The sequence below is a fragment of the Narcine bancroftii genome, chromosome 10 (assembly GCF_036971445.1).
Source record: "Narcine bancroftii isolate sNarBan1 chromosome 10, sNarBan1.hap1, whole genome shotgun sequence".
Classification (NCBI taxonomy): Eukaryota; Metazoa; Chordata; class Chondrichthyes; order Torpediniformes; family Narcinidae; genus Narcine; species Narcine bancroftii.
In genome coordinates this window covers 89359193-89382338 of record NC_091478.1, presented here as the reverse complement: position 1 = coordinate 89382338, position 23146 = coordinate 89359193, and the positions used below count along the sequence as shown (strand labels likewise).

At 39.8% G+C, this 23146-nt stretch overlaps 1 protein-coding gene across 11 annotated transcripts in view; it reads right to left on the bottom strand.

The window, feature by feature from the left end:
- znf536 (zinc finger protein 536) overlaps window positions 1–23146 on the bottom strand; it is a 329669-nt gene that overhangs the window by 2895 nt on the left and 303628 nt on the right. The window lies entirely within an intron of this gene.

The window sequence follows — 23146 nt, the reverse complement described above, 5'->3', positions numbered from 1 at the left end:
GTAGCTAATGGGATCAATGTGTAAAAATAATGAAGGTGAGGCCAACACCCGACTGATGCCCATCAAAAATTACATTTACACTGCATTTATTTCTGATACCCTAAACACTGTCAGGTAGATAAAATTCTTAGCAGCACTTAAATATAAATAGGGGCATTAATTCTAACACATCATCTTTTTTATTGAAAAAATATGATGCAGATACTGTAATTTAGTGCATATACTTCAAAGCAAAATCTCATTTATTGAACAACGGACAATATAAAGAGTGTAAGACAAACTGTCCAATATTTAGAGAATGCCTTTATTTCTGTTTGAATACTCCACATACAAGATGGGAACAAGCAACACCATTCCACCCATATATTTGTCACCGTCAGCATTCCCTGCTTGCAGCCTATTTTATGTCGATCATATTTTTTAATTGTGTAAAAATTCTAAAACTCCTTTCTAACAAACTAAAGAAAAATAAATAAATGCAAGTTAAGATTTTGAAGTTGCTTTCCTTTAGTGTTAGGGGGATGTCGATCTGAGTGAAAGGGCCCCCTTTGAAATTCCAAGTAAAGTTGTCTTTCCTTTGCATTATTCCATAAGAGGCTGTGCAAAATGAGAGTTGTCAGAGTTTGCTGTGTTTTCCTGTGGCCTGATCCTGAAGCCCTAGCTGAGAAATGACAGATGTCTGCAACCAGCTGCAATGAAGCATGGTAAAGTTTCAGTCTAATCCACTTACTCCACTGCAGTCATGTGAACCAAAACAAATGGGGAGCTTCTCACATTATACAAAACACCGCAGTCTACTGATACTCTCTAATGTAACCTCGCTGATTCTCCATCCTTCAAGATTCTAAAGAAAATCTTCGGCAAATCTTTTGCGTTACAGGCCACATCATGCCAAAATAGATTCCCTCCCATCCCCCTAATCTTTTCTTCACTATCTCAGGTAAAATATTACTTCTGTGTGGAAAACTGGAACAGCAGCAACAACGAAAAAAAAATTGCCAGCACCCGCTTTACTCGAGACTCTGCAGCATATGATTCATGAGATCTCCATCCCAGGATTACTGTGAAATTCAGCTAAAGACAATCTCAATCATAAATGTCATTAGGAACTGGGCGGCCTTTTGTAATACAGCTCCATGAAGCAGCCATCACTGCTCTCTATCATTGCAATTCTTTCATTTTTTTTTGTTGTGGGTGTCTCCAGCATAGTTTGAAAGAAAAACAGCAGTGGCTTGGTTGAGTAAATAGTTTTGATCATTCGTAAGGGTATTTCAGATAGCTAAAATATTGCCAGTAATTTTTTTAATGTCTTGTTCTTCAGGAATTCAAGTTTCCCTCTTTTTACCCAAAATGCCCCATGTGGTGTTAAACAGAGCAGTGAAAGTGAATGAGCAAGTATCACTTCCTGAGCAACAAGCTCCCCTGCACCCTGCGGCATGTAGAGCAACGACCTTTTGAACCTTCCCTCCTCCAATCCTTGTAAGGGAAGAGTGAAGACATGAAGTCATACGGTTCTTTGTGCCAAGAGTTCAAACAGCTGTGAAACACAGCATTTCGGAACACATTCATAAAAAAAAAACAACGCACTGGATTTGGCCTGTGGCACAACTGAGGAGGATTTTGTTCCTTCAGGCTAAAACAACAAGAGCAGACAGAAAAAAAGTACGACAATTTTCCCTAAAACTTACCGCAACAACCTTTTGTGAAACCACATGACTGCCCTCACACAATTTCCCCTGTGTCTTTCAGGCTACTTTTGGCAGGAAGTCAGAATTACTGTTATATAAATTCCATCTGATGCCAGCACTACCATCTGTGAGTAAAGGCTGCTTTACCTATGCTGGGCTACAAAGCCGCTCTCTCCCAAAGATGAGTTTAAAAAAAAATTGTGATTAATTTGCAGAATGTTTGTGATTTGCTCATATATTATTATAACTGCTCATCAGCACATGACAAATTCCCAGCACTCTGCAAAGAAACCCATTCAGCTTCAGCAGATTTTCACCAGGCACCTGACAGACTGCAGACCCACTAATGACTTTCAGCTGCTTACAAACAGTAATTCTATCTTCAGGATAGCATGGAAAAACTATTGAAGAAAAAACGCAGCAGGATTTAGTCCGTTTTATAGTCCCAGCTACAGATCAAACTGATTTAACTACTTAAGCACTGGAGCAATTGACACACCTACGTAAATGTTTGTTCCTTCACAACAATAAATGGTGGGGGGGGGGGGGGGGTGGTGATTGGGAGGGAAGGGAGGGGAGGTGAAAGAAGAGAGGAGGGGAGGGGAGGAGACAGAACTGGTAACCTTTCCTCCTGCTCGGCCTGTAAAAGATATAAACGACAAAGCTAATATTGTCAGCAGACATCTTGGTTAGTGAACAATACAGTTTTTGCATGATATTTCCATGAAAAAATAATTTCAAGACAATGCCCTCCTGTGTCAGCAGTACCTTTCGAAGACAGAGATATTAGGATGTGTCGCATAATTTCCTTAAAAGAAATGGCCTTTATTTAAAAATCACAACAGCCCACTGTCCAAGAATTCTCGAAACTGCATTGAAAAATAAGTCTTCAGATCCTTAAAAGATTCTTTCAATAAAACAGCAGAGCTGAATATGTTAAAATACCACAGTTCTAAACTATTACCAGCCCCCATTTAAAAAGTGTTATTGCGCAAATTAAGCATTAAATGGCGGTCTAATTTTAGACTTTTCAAACAGATCAAATTAATTTTTTGCTTGATTGTTTGTAGCTGCTTAACTTTATCTTCCTCTATGCGACATATAAACCTTGACACGTAGCACTGAATAGACCTTTTGTAATTGAATTGATTGATTGTGAGAACTTAGCACACTGTGTTTTCTCTCAACATCGTATGCTGTTCTAAAGAAAAAAAGCTGTAATCATTTTTTTTTAAACAGAATCTTCATTAGATTCCATATTTTATTTATACCTGCAGTCGCTACTTCATGCACATCCATCCAGTCACTGAGAATTCTGCTGTAAGAAATAAGCAGGAGCTTTGTGGGCCCTGTGGATTCAATACATATAGCTTAGCTATCTTGAAGCTGAAGGGCTTATTTGTCTGCTTTAATTGAAATCACTCCATTCTCGAAAGTCAGTGGAGGACTTTAGGGGTGGGGGGGGGAGTTGGAGGGGAGGCTGGGAGAGGCCACTCCAAATAAGTTCCATTAATCAAAAAGCAGAATCTAATGTAACTAATATTTTACAATTAGGGGAGACAAGATGGAGCTAAAAGCCATCTATCTCTCTTACACCACATGATCATCGATTCATAATCAGAAGATTGAAAGTCACGAAAAGATGCATTTACAAAAGGGGGGGGGGGGTTGCTGGTCTGTGCACAAGATAATGAACAGGATGAGAAACAGCGGCTCTGAAGGCTGAGTAAAGATGACACTGCTTCAATGGTGACAGATGACACGGAGATGAGTACTGATACCTGACAGACAGCAAGTGATGACTGCAGTCCTTTCCCACCATTATGATCCTCAATTATCTCAGTAGGGCAAAAAACAGAGGCAGAGCCGCCATCGCACTCGCAGGCAGGAGGAATATGCAATTGTGCCAGGCTGCTTGTAATAAACACTTTTTCACATTTTTATCAGTGCTATATTGGGTCTGTAGTTTGAATGTCAGTATTCATGATCGGTGCCAAGTGAAGTGGGTGCAGTACTCTGTATCGCTGCTCCAGCACACGGTTCGACTGCAGATAGGACTGTGTGTTTCCCTTACAGTGCCACCTGCAGGATTAAAGGCTGCTGCACCTCCGATTTTTTTTTTCAGATCACGTTTTCCGCTTAGAATCATACTGGGAGTCACAGACAGGCTTTTCTTCCACAATTTAATCTGCTTACTATATTTTAAAGACAGGAAAATAAAGAGTTCGCTCATATTAGAGGAGCATGGGCGAGGGGAGATTTTATTGCTCTTTCCTCTTCTCTTGGTTGACCCTCCCACATAGGCGGAAAAAAATCTTGGAAAGTAGGGGGTTGGCAGCATTTAACCTCCTATCATTTTCATTGCTGAGGTTTTCAAACGCTTGGCCTCAACAAGATGCAAGAAATAACCATTTTGACTCACAGAGACTGAACAGTTGGGGGTTTTTTCACATTAAAACAGCACTGGGCAGAGTAATGCAGCGAATGCATTTGATGGATTTCATTTGCAACCTCCCCTCCCCAACCGACCAGTCCTCCACTCTCACACTCTTATATATTATGCTTAAACAGGGGTGACTACCATAGGATGAGGGAGGAATTGGGCAGAGTGGACTGGGAGCACAGCCTAACTGATGAAACAGTTGAGGAACAGTGGAAGATTTTCAAAGAAATATTTTGTAATGCTCAACAAAAATATATTCCGGTCAGGAAAAAGGGCAGCAAGGGAGGGAAAAATCAACCGTGGTTAACAAAGGAAATAAAGGAGAGTATAAAATTGAAGGCACAGGTGTACAAAGCTGCAAAGAGCAGTGGGAAACTGGAAGATTGGGATAACTTTAAGAGACAAATGAGGGGTTACAAAGCGGGTAATAAAAAATGGGAAAAAGGATTATGAAAGTAAATTGGCACAAAATATAAAAACAGAAAGCAAAAAATTTTATAAATATATAAAACAGAAGAGGGTGGCCAGAGTTAACATAGGACCCTTGGAGGATGAGAAAGGAAAACTGGTAGCAAAAAATGAGGAAATGGCTGAGGCATTGAACAAATATTTTGTGTCAGTCTTCACGGTGGAAGACACGTCCAGCATGCCCAAGTGCGGAGTTAAGGATGCAAATATTGGGGAAGGCCTTGATAAAATAGTTGTTACAAAGGAAGTAGTGATGGAGAAACTAATGGGACTAAAGCCAGACAAATCACCTGGTCCTGATCATATGCATCCAAGGGTTCTGAAGGAAATGGCAGAAGTTATTGATGCATTGGTGGCCATATACCAAAATTCCTTGGATTCTGGGCAGGTCCCGGCAGACTGGAAGACAGCAAATGTCACGCCACTATTTAAGAAGGGATGTAGGCAGAAGAATGGAAATTATCAGCCAGTTAGCTTGGCCGATAGTCTGTAGTTGGAAAAATGCTTGAAGCTGTCATTAAAGATGAAATAGTGAAACTTTTGGAACGTAAGGGTTCAATCAGGCAGACGCAGCATGGTTTTAGAAAGGGAAGATCTTGTTTGACAAACTTGTTAGAGTTCTTTGAGGATGTAATGGGTGCGGTGGATAGAGGGGAACAGGTTGATGTTGTATATTTGGATTTCCAGTAAGCGTTTGATAAGGTGCCGCACAAGAGACTTATCAGTAAGTTACAGGAAAGTGGAGTCTGGGGAAGTATATTGACGTGGATCAAAAATTGGTTGTCTGACAGGAGGCAGAGAGTCGGGATAAGTGGGAGATTTTCAGGTTGGCAGAGAGTGGTAAGTAGGGTGCCGCAGGGGTCGGTGCTAGGCCCACAACTGTTCATCATTTATATTGATAACTTGGAGGAGGGGACAAAATGTGGTGTAGCCAAGTTTGCGGATGACACCAAATTGAGTGGAAGAGCAAATTGTAATGAGGATGTGGAGAGTCTGCAGATATAGTTAAGCTGGATGAGTGGGCAAAGGTCTTGCAGATGGAGTACAATGTTAGTAAATGTGAGGTTATCCACTTTGGGAAGAAAAATAAAAGAGCTGAATATTATTTAAAGGGTGAAAAACTACAGTATGCTGTTGTGCAGAGGGACTTGGGAGTGCTTGTGCATGAATCGCAAAATGTTAGGTTGCAGGTGCAGCAGGTTATTAAGAAGGCAAATGGAATGTTGGCCTTCATCGCTAGAGGAATTGAATTCAGGAGTAGGGAGGTAATGTTGAAACTGTATAAGGTACTGGTGAGACCGCACCTGGAGTACTGTGTCCAGTTCTGGTCTCCAGGATATACTGGCTTTGGAGACGGTCCAGAGGAGGTTTACTAGGTTGATCCCTGGGATGAAGGGGTTGACTTATGATGAAAGATTAAATTGTCTAGGATTGTATTCGCTCGAGTTCAGAAGAATGAGAGGAGATCTTATAGAAACATATAGGATTATGAAGGATATGGATAGGATAGATGTAGGAAGGTTTTTTGAGCTGGCTGGGAAAACTAAAATGAGAGGACGCAGTCTCAAGATTCGGGGGAGTTGATTTAGGACAGAGATGAGGAAAAATAGTTTTTCCCAGAGAGTAGTGAATGTTTGGAATTCTCTAACCAGGGAAGTGGTTGAGACTGCCTCATTAAACATATTTAAAATTCGGTTAGATAAATTTTTACATGATAGAGGAATTAGGGGATATGGGGAGAAGGCAGGTAGGTGGAGTTAAGTCATAAATTAGATCAGCCATGATTTTATTGAATGGCGGAGCAGGCTCAATGGGCCATTTTTGGCCTACTCCTGTTCCTACTTCCTATGTTCCTATGTTTTTTCTATGTTCTCTCCCCTCTCACCCCTTCGACCCCCCCTCCCCCCACCCAGACATTGGTAAATTCTAGAAATCACCCAAATCCTGCCACATTTCCGAAGCAACACTTCCAGGAGTCAGCCACTGCATCTGGTGTTCCCGTTGTGGCAGTCACTACATCGGAGTTACTGGGTGCAGACCGGGGCATTGCTTCTCTGAACACCTTTGCTCTGACTGCACCAAAGACGGGAATTTCCCTGCGCCTCACTCCCATGCACTGACAACCAAGACCATCCATAAATTGGAGCAGCAACACCTAATATTCCATCTTGGGCCTCTCCAACCGGATGGCATTAACACCTCTGCTTTCTATTGGATCATTCCCCTTCTCTTCCCCATCCCTTTGTCTCTTTTCCTCCAGTTCTCCACCCCTTCCCTCTCCATTAACAGAGCCATTCCTGACATACCCCCTACCATACCCCCTTCATTTAATGTTGTGCCCTCCCTCCCTTGACCCCATTTACTTGTGGCCCGTGGGAGTGTGCTCCTCCTCTGCCATTCACCCCCACCATTTTATTCAGGTATCTCCCTACATTTTATTCATACTTTGAAGGACTCAGGCCTGAAACTTTGGTTATGTATCTTTGCTCTATATGTAGTTTGAACTGCTGTGTTCCTCCAACATTGTGTTTTTACTTCAATCACTGCGTCTGCAGACTTTCGTGTTTTACCACATTCCCTACCACAGTCATTTCATGACAGCATAGCCAACTGTGTCACCATCAACAGGAACTTGCATTATATGGTGTATTTACTGTTATAAATGACCCACTAAGAGTATAATCAAACTAAATTTTACAGCAGATATTAAAATAGATGGCAAAGAGGTATCGGTGCCACAAAACTCACACCACCAGGTTTAGGAACAGCTGCTATCCCTCCACCATTAGACTCCTCACTCAATCAGGGACTCATTTAAGGACTCTTACTTTTACACTTCATTGATTTTTTTCCTCTCTTTATTGTACATTCAGTTTATTTACATCTCTTTAAGCTGTACATTATGTACCTTTTTTTTACACTATCAATAAGTGATAATTCTGCCTCACCCACAGGAAAAAAGAATTGCAGGGTTGTATGTGATGCTATGTCTGTGCTCTGACAATAAATCTGAAATCTGAAAAGAGAATAGACTTTATGAAGAATGAAAGGAGGAGACAGAGGTTTGGTGGCAGAGAGGGATAGGAGGTCTCAGAGCTTAGGGCTAAGGCAACTGCTGTTGGTGGAGTAGTTGTGGAAGATGGCAGAATTAGTGAGAGGGCAGAAGATGGAGATAACAGATCCAGACGTGGTTAGACAATAGGGTTGAGAATTTTTGAATCACGGCAACATTTAATCAGGACCCTGCCTAGTACACAGGTGAAGGATGGACAGAACTTGGTACAGGTAGGTCACAGGCAGCAGAGTTTTCAGTAATGTTTAGAATGGGAGGAAGATAAGAAATTGGCTAGGAGTGACTTTGGATCTTCGAGAAGCCACAAAAGCTTGAGTGAGGCTCCTGTTAAAAAATAATGGGGGCTTTCTTTATATTTTGATGTCATATCTTCATTATATTTTCACAACCCAATACAACATTAAGTTGGGGAAAGTGCATAATTCTGTTGAGCTTGCGCAGCAGATCTGTGGTTGGAGGAATTAGAGAGAGAGAGAGAAAGTGTCTTTTTTTTAGTACTGTTCTGGGGGGGCAATTCCATTCATGGAATTGCATTGGGGTCCCAGGGCTTCACCTGCTCCTGCTGGAACCCTCCATGCAACTCCTGATCACCATCAGTTTCATGGGTGCCTCTGCTGCCCGTTACCACTGGTTAGTCTGGAGTTGTTCAAATATGTTACTACAGCAAAATCCCCGTTATCCAGAATTCAAGCAACCGGCAGCCTCCAGCCATTATGGAAAATAAATAGGTAAAAAACCCACAACTTTAAAATTGGCACCACCTAGCAGTCAGTTCGTGAATCATGCCACACAATTCTCAAGCAAACGACAAGTTCACTTATCCGGTATTTACCAATCCCCACAAGGAGCTGGATATAGATGGATATCAGATGAGACTTCTGGAACTGCTAAAGTTAATCGAGTGGATCTATGCCCTATGGTGTTTCCTTACACCCTGTCATAACCCTTTCTGTTCTTTCCATGCCCATCAAACTGCAAATTGTTTGAATTCTCTAGGCAAGGGAAAGGTGTTTTCTTTGAAGGATGCTGGTGTTATTCTGATGTAAACAAAGCATTAGGTCGCTCAGAATTTAATTGTTCCTTATTCAAGGATTTTGCAAATAGGAAGTGTCGGCTTCCTATGGAGAGACATGCAGTATCTTAAAATTTGCAAACTACTGTGAGGTCAGCATGTGTCCTGTTTCCATATAATTGCAGGTAGATATTTTGTTAATTGCCTACTTATGTATTGACTTTCATTTTAGGGTATTTGGTCATGAGATGCATAACAACATACAAAACCACCGGAAGTTCTCCCACACAAGATCCTTCAATAACAAGCACAACATCTCAAAATATTGAAAAGATCAACAACTATTTAATATCAATGTCTTTTGCTGGAATAGTGTGATCTCCGTTTACCCAGTAATTTTATGAAGGTTTTTTTTTCTGTGTCTTTTTTAACACTGTTAGTATCAGGCACTATGCTTTCTGATGGAAGTTGACACTAATGGAGTTAAAAAGACATTATTTTATGTCAGGATACAAATGTAATGTGATGGAGCATGCCCCCAGATTCATCCATGGGTGATGGATGCCCTATACACTGCACTAATATACAAAAATACATAATAAAACATTTGCAGCACATTTTTAGGTAATTTTTGTCTGACGAGATCAGGCAGTGCTTCACGGTGGAAAGGCAGACTGCTTTTACAAATGGTCTTTAGGGCCACCTTGTGGGAGTGAAAGAAATATCAGCAACAACGTTGATGAAAACTACTGAATAATTGAGAAAGGATACAAGTTCATTCAGGGGTCACCATCTGTAGGGTTAATACTGTTTACACAGTTGGAATAAGGTCCATCACATGCCTGGTACCAAATGTATATAATTTTCAGTTTAAACATTGAAGATCCATCAAATATGCCCCATTTTGTAGCCACATGACCTACAAAGAACTTGGCAGTTTGGCAAAGCCATTATTAATCTACTTAAAATGGTCCATCTAATTAATTAGGATTAAGCAGACAAAAATCAAGGCAGGTGTTAAGATGCAAGTCTGTCAGTCTAGACTGAAAAGAACAACACGTAACAAAAAGTAAGACTTGAACAAAGGCCACGCTCTACAAAAATCATGGCAAGACCAAGAAAGGGGTAGAAAAAACACACAGCATAAAAAACATAAAGTTAAAGCAAAAGCAAGGGAAGATCTCAGAGCCAGGCACTAAAGGTGAAGCATCTCAGGCTTTCAGATAGAATGACAAAGTCCTCAATTGTTTCTAACCATTCATAAAACTGTGTTTAAGTATTTCATTGGAAATTCTTTTACATAGGGGAAAAAAACATTGTCAAATTGAACAGCATTTGAAATTTGTGTCAAAAAGGTTCTACACTCCTTCATCAATCTTTCCCCATTTGCTTTGATACATTGTCCATTGTTTTTTAGCACAACTCCTTGCCGTTAATTGAATGGTTAACATTTCAAGCTGAAACCTGTCATCAAGACTGAGGAAAGTTTGTCGAAAAGCAATGTAAAGAGGACAGGGTCAGAGGCTCAAAATATCGACCATTCCTTTGGCCCACACTGATGCTACTTGACTCATTGACTTCCTCCAGTAGCTTGTGTTTGGTTTACTGCATCTGCAGCCCCCCCCCCCCTCCAGCCCACCGTGCGTCTCCATCAAGAGCTTTGTAAAGGACATTGCTGCCCCCTCCGCCACTCCGCACACCAACTTCCATTGGTTGAACTGGAAATATGCAGGAGATTGCAGATGCTGCAATTTGGAGCCAATCGTAACCTGCTGAGTTCTTCCAGCAGTCTGTCTTTGGTTCCACTGGTTCAATGTCTTTTTTTTCTTCCAAGGGGATGTTGAGAAATCCAAAATAGGTTGATTGTAAAATACATTGCTGTGTTGTTAGCTGGTCAGAAGCAGTGTGCCAAAAGTTACCTTCATCCATCTGGGAATATAATTAGAAATGGACAGAAGTTCCTGCTTTGAGATGACAACCCAGTCATTTCTACTGGAACCATGTAGGTAGGTGTGAATGCCAAGTAAAGACAGACAGTGACGAGGCTGAATATGATTGAAGTGCCAGGTAGCAGCTCAAAGCATGGAACCACATGTCACCAAAATGGAAAAGAGAAAAGTGATGAGGGTATTAAATAAAAAGCTTTGTGCACCTAGATGATAAATAGTGATAACAGGGGAAAACAACCATTTAGAAACCATATTAAATTTGCTCATAATCTTATATTCAGCTTTTTGTGACACATGGTTTACACCCACTTAGACTCCAAACATTAATATTCTTCACTCCACGGATGAAAGTTTCTCCAAATTATACAGAGGAGATCAGATAGCTGGAAGGGAGCTGCAAATAATGGATTTCATATATAGGTATCGACTGCTTCAAAAAGTGTTTTAGTCGCATAAGGTGAAGGATAGTTTATAGGGAGTACTTTTTGTTGAAAGTGTACTGGCTTTTTATATTATAATATTACAATAAATTTCACTGACTTTAAAATAAAAAATGCCTGTCAGGCTATAGAGCTTCCTCCCTGCTCTGGGTGCTGGGCTGCACAGCTGATATTAATTCTGGGAGCACCCAGAGTGGTTTCATTGTATACAGAGGTGGCATAACATCAAACTAGCCTGAAGTCATTCTGGAACATTCCAGTTGCAAGGTAGGACAGGAAAGACAGAGAATGCAGAATTCTCAGCTTGAAGTTAATTTCCTGTGGTCAGTTGGCTTTGAAGTAGCCTTCATACTCTCTGTATTTGAAGCCACCAAGCCTGGCAAACCCTTGAAAAAAACTACACAGTCACAACAACCACCAAAAAAAGACAAGAATAGAAAGCCTGCCTTGTATAAAGGGAGAGCAATGATATCAGAACATCTCTCCTAATCATTGCTTTCCTCTGCCGAGCTGGAAACCGCCATAATAAAATAAATAAATATTACCTAAAAGCATGTTGCCTTTAAGACATTGGTGAAGCTTCATTTGAAATGCAGTAAAAACCCCATTATCTGGAATTCAAGCAACCGACAGCCTCAACAAACCAACAAAAAAGTTGCAGAAAATAAACGGGTTAAAAAAAATACAGAAGTTTAATATTGGCGCCACCTAGCAATTAGTTCACCAATCATGTCACATGCAATCTCAAGCAACTGGAAAATTCACTTATCTGGCATCTACCAATCGCCATCGGTGCCGAATACCGGGCGTTTTACTGTAATTTGTTTGCTTTTGGTCACCGTGCTGCAGGAAAGATGTTGTCAAACTGGATTAAGTAAGTGTAGCATTGAATTACGAGGATGTGGCCAGGGCTCAGGGGTCTGAGCTATAGGGAGAAGTTGAGGAGGGTTTATTCCTTGGAGTGCAGGAAGATGAGGGATGATCTCGTGGAGGTGTGCAAAATCATGAGATCAGATGGACGCAGAAAATCTTTTACCCATAGTTGGGGAATCAGGAGTCTGGGTGGGAGATTTGGGTCAGCATGGACTGATGGTCCTGTTTCTATACTGTGTGACTATAACTCTAAGGCTTTGGCATATAAGGACAGCCAAGCACTAATGATCAGTACTTAAAGTAAAATTTTCATAAATGTCATACTTATGGTACAAATATAGATTGCTTTAGAATTGCTTATTTTCTATCATTACATTTCTCCAAGAGAATAGTACATTTTCAGCATCCAAAACATCTTGAATTTGGTATTGTTGATCTATGTGCAAGCTTTCACAGTTTTGGGATTAATTTCCTTTAGCTTTACCTTTTGGAAAAAGGTGATAAATTTTCATTGTGTAGTGAGGCAAAAAAAAATCAAACAAAAATGAGTAATGAACTAAATTCAGGAAGTAAGAATGTAACTTGTCAATAACTGTTTGAAAAACTTTCTTTCCTAGTTCTGAGAAGAGTTGTGGAATTGATACATTAACCTTGTTTCTCTTGCCACAGATCCTACCTGACCTGCTGAGTGCTTCCTGTGTTTTCTATTTTCATTTTCAGTACATACAGTTTTTTTTGTTTTGATATTAGTTTATTATTCTTACATGGGTTGGAGTTTGTTACAGAGGAGTAACGCTTTGAATTGGTGCACAAAATATAATCCTCTTGACAGAGGTTAAATGATGGATAGGAAGAGCAGGTAACAAGATTGTAGGATTGTACAAATACAGTTAGAGGGTTGTAAACCTTTATGTGGCGACTCACACAGTTACTCCAACTGCATATCCTATGATCCCCATCTAGGGAGGTTCCTTGTAATTTCTTGCCAGTTCAACTGGATCCTGTTGCAATCTTAGATCACCATTCTCACCATCCATTATATAACCAATTTTGTTGTTATTCGCAAACTTACTAACTTTGCAACAACATTCTCATCTAAGTCTTTAATATCAATTATAAACAACACAAATCCAGCACCAAGCAATGCAGTGGTCACAGACCTCCAATGTGAAAAGAAATAACCCTCCATTACTACCATGTGACTCCTTCCACCAAGCCAATTTGGAATCCAATTGGTTTACTCTCCTTGGATCACACGTGATCCAATCTTCCAAACTAACCTACGATGTGGCACCTTGTCAAAGGCCTTGTTAAAGTCCATGTTAAATCGTAATGATCACCTACAGGAAATTAGTTTGGCAAATTGACCCCATTTAAATTTTTAAACAAAAAAAAAAATCCCAGAAACTGGTGTGTATTTCATCCAAGGAGTGATTGTAGTAAAAATACTGAAATGCTAGAGGAACTCAGCAGGTCTCGCATCGTCCTTTTTAAATTTTTGAGTGGAGGAATTGAGGATCCTTGCCCGTATAGGCTTGTGGCATGGATTACTCCATGTAGCCAACAATTAAAGGCAGGCATAGCAGGGGCCCAAGTGAGTACCCACGGCTACCCATTTGATTGGGAGAAACTGTAATGTCAAAGGAGAAGTTCTGCCAGTCAGAGGAGGGTGGTAATGGAGGGGCACAAGTTGGATCTTTGTCAAGGAATAAACCAGGGGGCTTTGAGGCTTTGAGGTGTATATCGGTTGGATGATTATGAAGATGAGGCCGTCGAGTTCAGGGAACTGGAAGCTGTTGAAGTGATGGAAGGCACGTGAAGTATCGCGGATGTAGGCCCTTGCTGAGTTCCTCCAGCATTTCTGTGTATAACATCCAACCTTGCTTTGTAAATAAAACAAGAGAAAAGGGGGACAATCTAATTGGGCATAAGCTCATTAATGTTAAAATTTACACTGGAAATGCTTTAGAATTAATGAAAATTCACAGGCAAAGTGAAGAGAAGCTATATGAGCCATGTAGCCACACTGATTGGACAGAGGAAGGAGCTTTTCAGTTTATCAGTAATAACGGTGTTCCATTTATAAACATATCTTTGCGCTCAGATAAAAATTCCATCAAGGATCTTCTAAGTTAATACCTAGCTGACCTGGTGGAGCCTGTAGGTTTATATGAATAATTAAAATCTGCTGCAGGGAATTATAGATTTTATGGTGAGCTAATTACGAACAATAATCATTGGTTGTATTAATAGACCATAATAGTCCAAGTTTGCCATACAAATTATATTCTTCTGGCAAAGTACATTTGGTTGAAACTTTGCAGAGGGTGTTCAGATAATTCAATTTAAGCTTACTGCACTGTAAAGATGGATTTCTGCAGAATCATGTAACAATTTCTGACTGTCTTACAATATGTCTGAATGTAAGTTGATTAATTGAGCAGGGCTACATTCAGATAAAAAATATAAATTTAACGTTTTTAAAAATTTGGACAGACATCACGGTAACAGGGCTTTTCGGTCCATGCTGCCCAAATGACCTACAAACCCAGAACATTTTGAAGAGAAGAAAGAAACCAGACCACCCAGAGGAAATCCACACGGCCACGGAGAGAAAGTGCAAACTCCTTTCAGACAGTGCCGGGTTCAAATCCTGGTCATTGGTGCTGTAACAGATTTTCGCTAACTGTGCCACCACGCTAACCATGAGGTTAGGTACATGCTCAAAATAAGGTTGAGATGCACATGCTTTACAGGTCATAGGTAAAAACAACATTCTACAGTAGAAGCTGGCAGCCAGAGTTGGGAACAGTGCAGTTTCCATGTACACCTGTTGATTTTGCATTCTGTGAACATATCAATGTGATGGCTTATCTGTGTTTTTTACATGTAATCATACAATATTCTTTTGCAAAATATTACTCAACCCCAAAGCGGTAGTTAAAATTTGGTACCATAGATGCTGAACACTTGCAAACCAGTTCCCTCGTAAAGGCGCTCCTTCTCAGCTAGAGACTGCCATACCAGCATTTAAGAAATTGACCTGCTATTTCACTGTGCTTTGTTTACTTGGAATATTTTCCTCTCCTCTTCATCTGCTCTGAACTTAACATTTTCTGGAGTCTGTTGTTCCAGCAGACACTGTCAAAGCCAAATGTGGACGATCTTAAATCTGAACTTCACACATTGAAAAATAAATAAATGTGGTAAGATTCATTTATTCCTTTCAGCAAAAAGCAACCCGGTAAGTTTTGCATTATAATTAAGGGCATCGGCTGCAAATTTCACTTGCAAATGTAACATTACTTCGCCGATTTTGAAAATGATCAACTGGGAGTTATAGATAAGATGCTGGTTAAAATATTCATTCCACTAACGGTGGAGATGAAAATGGGATAAAGATCTATCCAATCACAAATGTTTTACTCAATAGTAAATAGCACATTAATTTTGTAAACCTTTAAATAGTTCAGTACTTTGTAACCATTCACCACAAAACACTGAATATTATAGTTGCAGGATCATGGGAATTGATAACTAATATTTTTTTAAAAACATACATTTCCACCTCAGTAAACTTCTGCTTGCTGTCAACAGGCATTTGTAAAAGAAGACAGTGGTAATAACACTGCTTCACCAGTGAATTGGACACTTTCTAGCAGAATTCATCATATGTAACTCACTTAGCCTAGATTTCTAGTAAGGAATAAGCTGGTGCCATAAAAATTATGATAGCTACTAGCTACATCTAATTTCACCACTGTCATTTACTCAGTGCCCTTCATATGTAGCGAGAGAAAGGTGTCTTTTTATCTTATGACTGCCCTCTGGTCACTGAAGGATTTACCGTCATTTTAACAGCTATGATCTGCAAGCTACTCCTTCTTATACCAATTCATATTACAACAAAATTCTATCATAAATTTAAGTTTCTGTTAACTCATTCCCTGTTGACCACTACCTTTGTTTTCCTCTTCAGCCTTTGCACTGTCACTGATAAGATCCAGACATATTTCTGAAAACAAACTCAAGGTTGATGACTTATAACACAGCTGGTAACAATTGGCGCCAAAATTTTGACAGTGTTAAGAGTTTCTGCAGCAAATTATTTGTTAAAACCTCGGTGTTTGTAAAAGATGCATTTAAAATGATTTCAGTAGTTTACATGTGTAAATAATATACAGGATCTTGGAAATCCTTCTTGTCATTTGAACATTAAATTATCACGAATGACCCTTAATAAACGCGAATAATTGCACTGCATTGTAAATATAAAGTTGGGGATTTGGATTGAGTATTGTGGATGCACCATGGTTGGACAGACGCTGTTCCGTCGGGTTGTAAGCGTGCAACCAGAGGATAATAAACTTGAACTTGAACTTGATCTTAACAACTTGTTTTGCTCAAACTGTCATTTTGGCCAGAAACAGGAAATGAAAAAGGATGAATTCACATTTGCTCCGTGACACATTTACTTAGAATCTCTCAGTCAATGTGTTATCCTGCATTTCACATAAGCACAAACTAATTCTGTAGGTCAGCAACCATTGGAGCCTGACTGAACAATGCTTTCATTGTGAAATGTCCTTCATTTTCCTTTCAGTTATTGGTCTGAAATTTACTCCTGCTGGGCCTCATTCATTAGATTTTCCTCAATGGTGGCTCAAAAATAATAGATTTCTTGGAGTTCCACATAAGCATCTGAAATTTTAGGGAATGGTGGGACTAATGGTGGCATTTCTACCTCCTGAAATTGAAAATGTTGAAAATGCTGACAGGTCAGGGCTACACTCGGAACAGAAGAACAGAGTTAACATTTCAGGTTGACGACCTTTCCTCAGAACTGAAAACAAGAGACCACCTGAATCGTGCAATGCAGAAAGGAAAATAGGATTGAAGGAAAGGGACATTAAATGGCATAAGGGCTGAAAGTGCAGGCTGTAATATTAATATTACTTAATATTAATATTAAGTTAAGTTATTTCGGCAACTTTGTGGAACTCATGGGGAGACAAATAGAAAGCTGCTGTTTTTCATAAAGACAGATGATGGATCTGTGCAAATCGTCGAGCAATTAGTGGTAATTTGCAATTCAGGGTGTACTTCTTACTGAACATAAATTGACAGACTATTTATACCAACATCCATGAGCACGTTAAATCTGCTATTGTTCACCCAGAAAATTCTTGTCATAAGATGCACCAAAAAAAAACCCAATGAAACAAAAACAGTAACTAGTTTGTAAATCTTGTTATTATTTTTCTCAGTGGTTTCTATCAATTGGTTGTTTTTCCGTGACCTCATCAACATATTTTAGTGGCTTTAAGGTCTTTAAAGAACAGAGTGATGGAAAGGGACAGGTTTTTTTTTCTGTCCGTCTATCAAATGGCTGACTAAATATTGATCATCTTGTGAATTTTATGGCAATAAACATACATCATAACTCCATTAAGTTACTAAGACATTCAATTATAATGCCCAGGTCGTATTCACATTAAAGTCAGAAACTAACTGATGTTCATGAGACATAAATTGAAATACACTGAATCTAACCAAAATCTATTTATTTATTTATATGCTGTCAAGAGTAAGACATTCAACTAATGGCTGAATGTGCCTTTAATAATCTGATTTTAACTAGATCCTTCAAAGCTGCTTGTTTCGAGTATTACAATGCAGCAGTATAAACTGCCAGATAACTAGAATGCTACTGAGTGTTGAGCTAGTGGAGTGGAATCCCTGTAGAAATACCAATGTAGAACAATAAAAGGAAACAGGCATGAGAGTTCACTCCACCTACTGTATCTGCAGTGAGCATGGCACATCTTTTCCTGATTGGTCAACTCCTATCATTGTTCAAGTTAAATATGCCCTGTAAATAATGTTTGCAGTTGTCACATTGAAATATCTGCAACTGTTCCACATGGTGAATGCTCCCAGTCAGACCATGATTTGCAAATTATAAGACCCAGAAGACTTGGAGTGATCTTCCTTGAGGCTTTGCAATTTAAAGCACCAGCCAGCCAGATTAGGGGTGGAAAGGTACGAGCCAAACAACCTCTCTATGTTACTTGACTATATCCCTGATTTCTGCAAAGCTGGAGGAATGAGAATAAAGCCTTAAATGTGAATGTAATAACACAATCTTGGAGAAATTTAGCAGTCAAACAGTATACATTAAAATAGCAAATGCAAAGATACATAACCAATGTTTCAGGCTTGAGCCCTTCGTCAAGGTATACACCTAGGTGTACATACCTTGATGCATGTAGCTTCATACTTTAAGCCCAACATGTTGGTTATGTGTCTTTATCTTTGCTATATAAAGTACACAATTTGACCTGCTGAGTTTCTCAATCATTGTGCTTTTACTTCAACCACGGGGTCTGCAAACTTTCATGTTTTACCTCTTAAATGAGACTGGCCTACTTAACCATGGAGGCAGTGTTTCTATCTTTGATCCACTAATTGCTCGTCAATTAGTTCATTTAATTTATCCATATCAAGGGTGTTAAAAGAAGTTAATGTTTCAAGTCACTACAAAAGGACTTCAACACAAAGAATTAATTCTGCTTCATTTTCCACTGATATTGCCTGACCTATCGAGGGTTTCAGCATGTTCTGCTGTTATTACCCTCATGTTATTTCCAAATAGCTCATAGTTAAATGTGATCCAAGTTTCAGCATCTAAGCTGAGCATAAACTTGTTCTTCTCTTTGTCCACATGTGCAAATCTGATAACAACATTGATATCTGAAATCATAGCTTTTATCTACTGCTTCCATGTTTTCTACCAGAACGAGCTAGAAATGAATGTACACAAAAATAAAATAACTGAGAGGAAAAAACATGTCAAATGGCCCTGAAAGCTTCGACAAAAGAAACAATTGCTGAAGGAACTCAGAGGGCAAGACAGCAACTCTGAAAAAAGGAATGGTCGATATTTCAGGTCATGACCCTCCATCAGGATTCTCCAGTAGTTTATTTTTGCTCCAGATTCTTTGATCCCTTAGGCTTGCTGAATCTTTCAGTAAGATCCAGGCTGATCTACTCTGGACCCTAATTCTGCTTTCCTACTTATTCCCATGGCTTCAATAACATTGAACATAGAACACTACAGCGCTGTACAGGCCCTTTGGCCATCAATGTTGCGCCAATCCATGTACAGGTATTCTTTTTTAAAAAAGTACTTAGCCCACCCTACCCTGTAACCCTCTATTTTTCTTTCATTCATGTGCCTGACTAAGAGTCTCTTAAAATCCCTAATATTTCAGCCTCCACCACCATCCCTGGTGAGGCATCCCAGGCACCCAGAACACTCTGTGTAAAAAAAAACTTACCCCTGATTACTCCTATAAACTTTGCTCCCTTAATTTTATACACTTGTCCTTTGATGTTTGCTGATCCTGCCCTGGGAAACAGATGCTGGCTGTCCACCCTATCTATGCCTCTCATAATCTTGTAGACCTCTATCAAGTCTCCTCTCTTCCTTCTGTGCTCAAAAGAGAAAGATCCCAGATCTGCTAACCTTGCCTCATAAGACTTGTTTTCTAATCCAGGCAACATCCTTCTAAATCTCCTCTGCACCCTCTCCATAGCTTCCACATCCTTCCTATAATGAGGTGATCAGAACCGAACACAATAGTCTAAGTGTGGTCTAACCAGAGAGTTGCAATATGACCTCTCTACTCCTGAAGTCAATCCCCCTATTAATGAAGCTCAGCATCCCATAGGCCTTAATTATCCTATCAACCTACGTGGCGACCTTGTATGGATTTGAACCCCAAGGTCCCTCTGTTCATCCACACTCTTAAGTAACTGACCATTAACCGTGTACTCAGCCTTCTGGTTTGTCCTTCCAAAATGCATCACCTCATACTTAACTGGATTGAACTCCATCTGCCACTTTTCTGCCCAACTTTGCATCCTGTCCATATCCTCTTGAAACCTTTGATAACCTTCAGCTCCATCCACAACTCCTCCAACCTTTGTGTCATCCACAAACCTACTGACCCACCCTTTCGCCTCTTCATCCTGGTCATTTATAAAAATCACAAAGAAGAGGTCCCAGTTCAGATCCTTGAGACTCTCCACTAGTCCGACCACTAGAGAAAATACTATCCTTCCACTACTACACTCTGCTTTCTTCCTGAAAGCCAATTTTTTTTTATCCACACAGCCAAGGTTCCAGTGATCCTGTGCCTCATGACTTTCTGGATGAGTCTCTCATGGAGGACCTTGTCAAATGCCTTGCTAAAATCCACATAAACCACATCTAATGCTCTATCCTCATCAATTTCATTTTTCACCTCTTAAAAAAATTCAATTAGGCTCGTGAGACATGATTTTCCCTTCACAGAGCCATGCTGACTACCATTGAGTAAACTGTACTTCTCCAAATGCTCAAAGATCCTACCCTTAAGAATCCTCTCCAATAGTTTGCATACCACTGATGCAAGACTCATCAGTCTACAATTCCCAAGATTCTCCCTATTACCTTTTTTTAAACAAGGGGACTACATTTGCCATTCTCCAATTCTCCAGCATCTCCCCTGCAGCCAATGAGGATTCAAAGATCATAGTTACTGCCCCAGGTATCTCTTCTCTCACTTCCCACAGTAGCTTGGGGTACATCACATCTGGCTCTAGAGATTTATCAATCTTGATGTTTTTAAGAAGATCTAACTCTTCCTTCTCCTTCCACATTATCCAGCACACAAGCCTATTCTATTCCAACCTCACCTTGATCAAGGTCTTTTTCTCTTGTGAATACTGAAGCAAAGATTAATTTAGGACCTTCCCAACCTCCTCCGCCTCCAGGCACATGTTGCCTCCTTTATCCTTTAGTAGCCTTCATCTTTCTGTTCTTCACATTTGCATAGAACACCTTGGGGTTCTCCTTAATCCTACATGGCAAAGCCTTTAATGTTCCTGTTGAGCTCTCCTAAGTCCTTTCTTAAGCTCCTTCCTGGTTACCATGAGCTCTTCCTGTTTCCTGTTTCCTATATCTAACATAAACTTCCTTCTTCCTCTTGACTAGTTGCCTCACCTGTTTCATCAGCCATGGTTCCCTTTTCCTACCACCTTTTCCTTGTCCCAGTCGGACAAACCTATCTTGAACACAGCATGTGGTGCCTAAACTTCCTCCACATTAGTTCTATGCTTTTCACCCTTGAACATCTGTTTCTAATTTACTCGCGCTAGTTCCTGCCTCATCCCTCATAATTAGCCTTTCCCCAGTTAAGCACTTTCCCATTTTGTCTGGTTTTGTCCTTTTCCATCGCTATGCTGAAGCTAAGGGAGCTGTGCTCTCACTCTCATCAAAATGCTCCCCACTGAGAGGTCCACCACCTGACCAGGTTTATTACCCAGAACTAGATCTAGTACGTCCTCTCCTCTCATTGGCTGGTCTGCATCCAGTGTCAGGAATCATTCTTGAACACTCTTGGCAAATTCAGCCCCATCTCTCCCTCTTGTAGTCAGGAGGTGTCAGTCAATATTAGTGAAGTTGAAATCACCCATAACTACAACCCTGTATTTCCTGCACTATTCCAAAATCTGCCTGTTTATCTGCTCCTCGGTGTCCTGAAGGCTATTTAGGGGCTACTTCAAGCACAGTAATAGCTCCCTTCTTATTTCTGACTTGCACTCACACTGACTTAGTGGACGTTCCCTCTGCAGCATCCTCCTGTTCCATAGCCATGATACTATCCCTGACCAGTAATGCTACTCCTTCCCCCCCCCCCCCCCCCACCCTTTTATACCTCCCATTTTTTCCATTTAAAACATCTAAACCCCGGTACCTGCATCCTGCTCCTCCAAGTTTCGGTAACAGCTCCCACATTGTAGTTCCACATACTGATCCATGCTCTAAGAACATTTATTCCCCTTTATTCCTAATGCTCCTAGCATTGAAATAGACATATTTCAACCCTTTTAACTGGCTACATTTATGTTTTGCCACTTGCCTCTTTTTTTTCTGACAGAGGGTCATCAAGCTGAAATACTAATGTTACTCGATATTCAAATGGCCTGATTTGCTATTTTCAGCAATTTTGCTTTTATTTCAGTAGAAGGCACTCATTAATAATCTTCATCAGAAACACTTGATTGATTTACCCAAAATCTATCCTCAGCTACCGAGATTAATTATATTTCTAACTGCCTCTATAACTGAGCTCAGTCATTTTTTAATGGCTTATATGAAGAAAATTTAAGGTTTGATATTTCTCCTCTGTCCTTGTATGATTCTGGGTGTAAACTGAGGCAATTATCAGGAATGGAGGATTGTTCATCAACACTGATTATGGAGCAAAACATTTCCTTCAGCGCACAATGTCCATGTTGACCATGCTGCCAATCTAAACTAATTCATGCGAGTCTATATTAGACCTTTAGTTTGATTCTACTCTCACAAGAGCAAGATACAATGTGCAGATATTGGAGGAGTCCAGGACAACAATCCTGAGTTGCTAGAGAGACGATATAGAGCAAGGTAATTGGTGATCGGCCTTAGGTCCTGCAGCTGTGCAGCTAGGATTCTCCAGAATAAGATATAATCCATGATGTTTAGTTATGTTAGTATAACTTAAGTATGTAACCAAGCAGAATAACTGTTATAAATTGATAGTATTGGAATGGAAGTTAGAAGTTTGCACACTCTCCCATGGGAGACATCCCTGAAAAAAATTCACTAATCTTATTAAGATGCAACATTAAGAGTCCTTCATCATCATTTTTAGTGCATAGGAAGTGAAAAGTATTGTGGTGGCAATTGATTTTTGCAAAATTGTTTTTTAGAAAAAAATTGAAACTGCGAATTGTTACATCGCAGACCAACAGCAATTTAGCAAGACAATGATATTTTTAAAACAATGTTTTTATGAATAATTACTAAAAATATAACATCTTACTTAAATCTAAACTTAACCCCAACTCTGTGTGTGTGTGTGAGAGAGAGAGAGGGAGAGAGAGAGAGAGAGAGAGAGAGAGAGAGAAGCTCAAACCATTACAGCTTCAGCACAATTCTGGAAAGTCAATTCCAAAAGTTTAGTCTTAGAAATCCTATATTGAAACTCACAACTTTTAAAATGACAAAAGTTTCATGAAGTTGGTGAGATACTGAATGATCAGACTGCTCAAAACTCATGAATCCTGTTGAGTTGTTTCCAGAGAAATGTTATTTCATACAAATGATTGT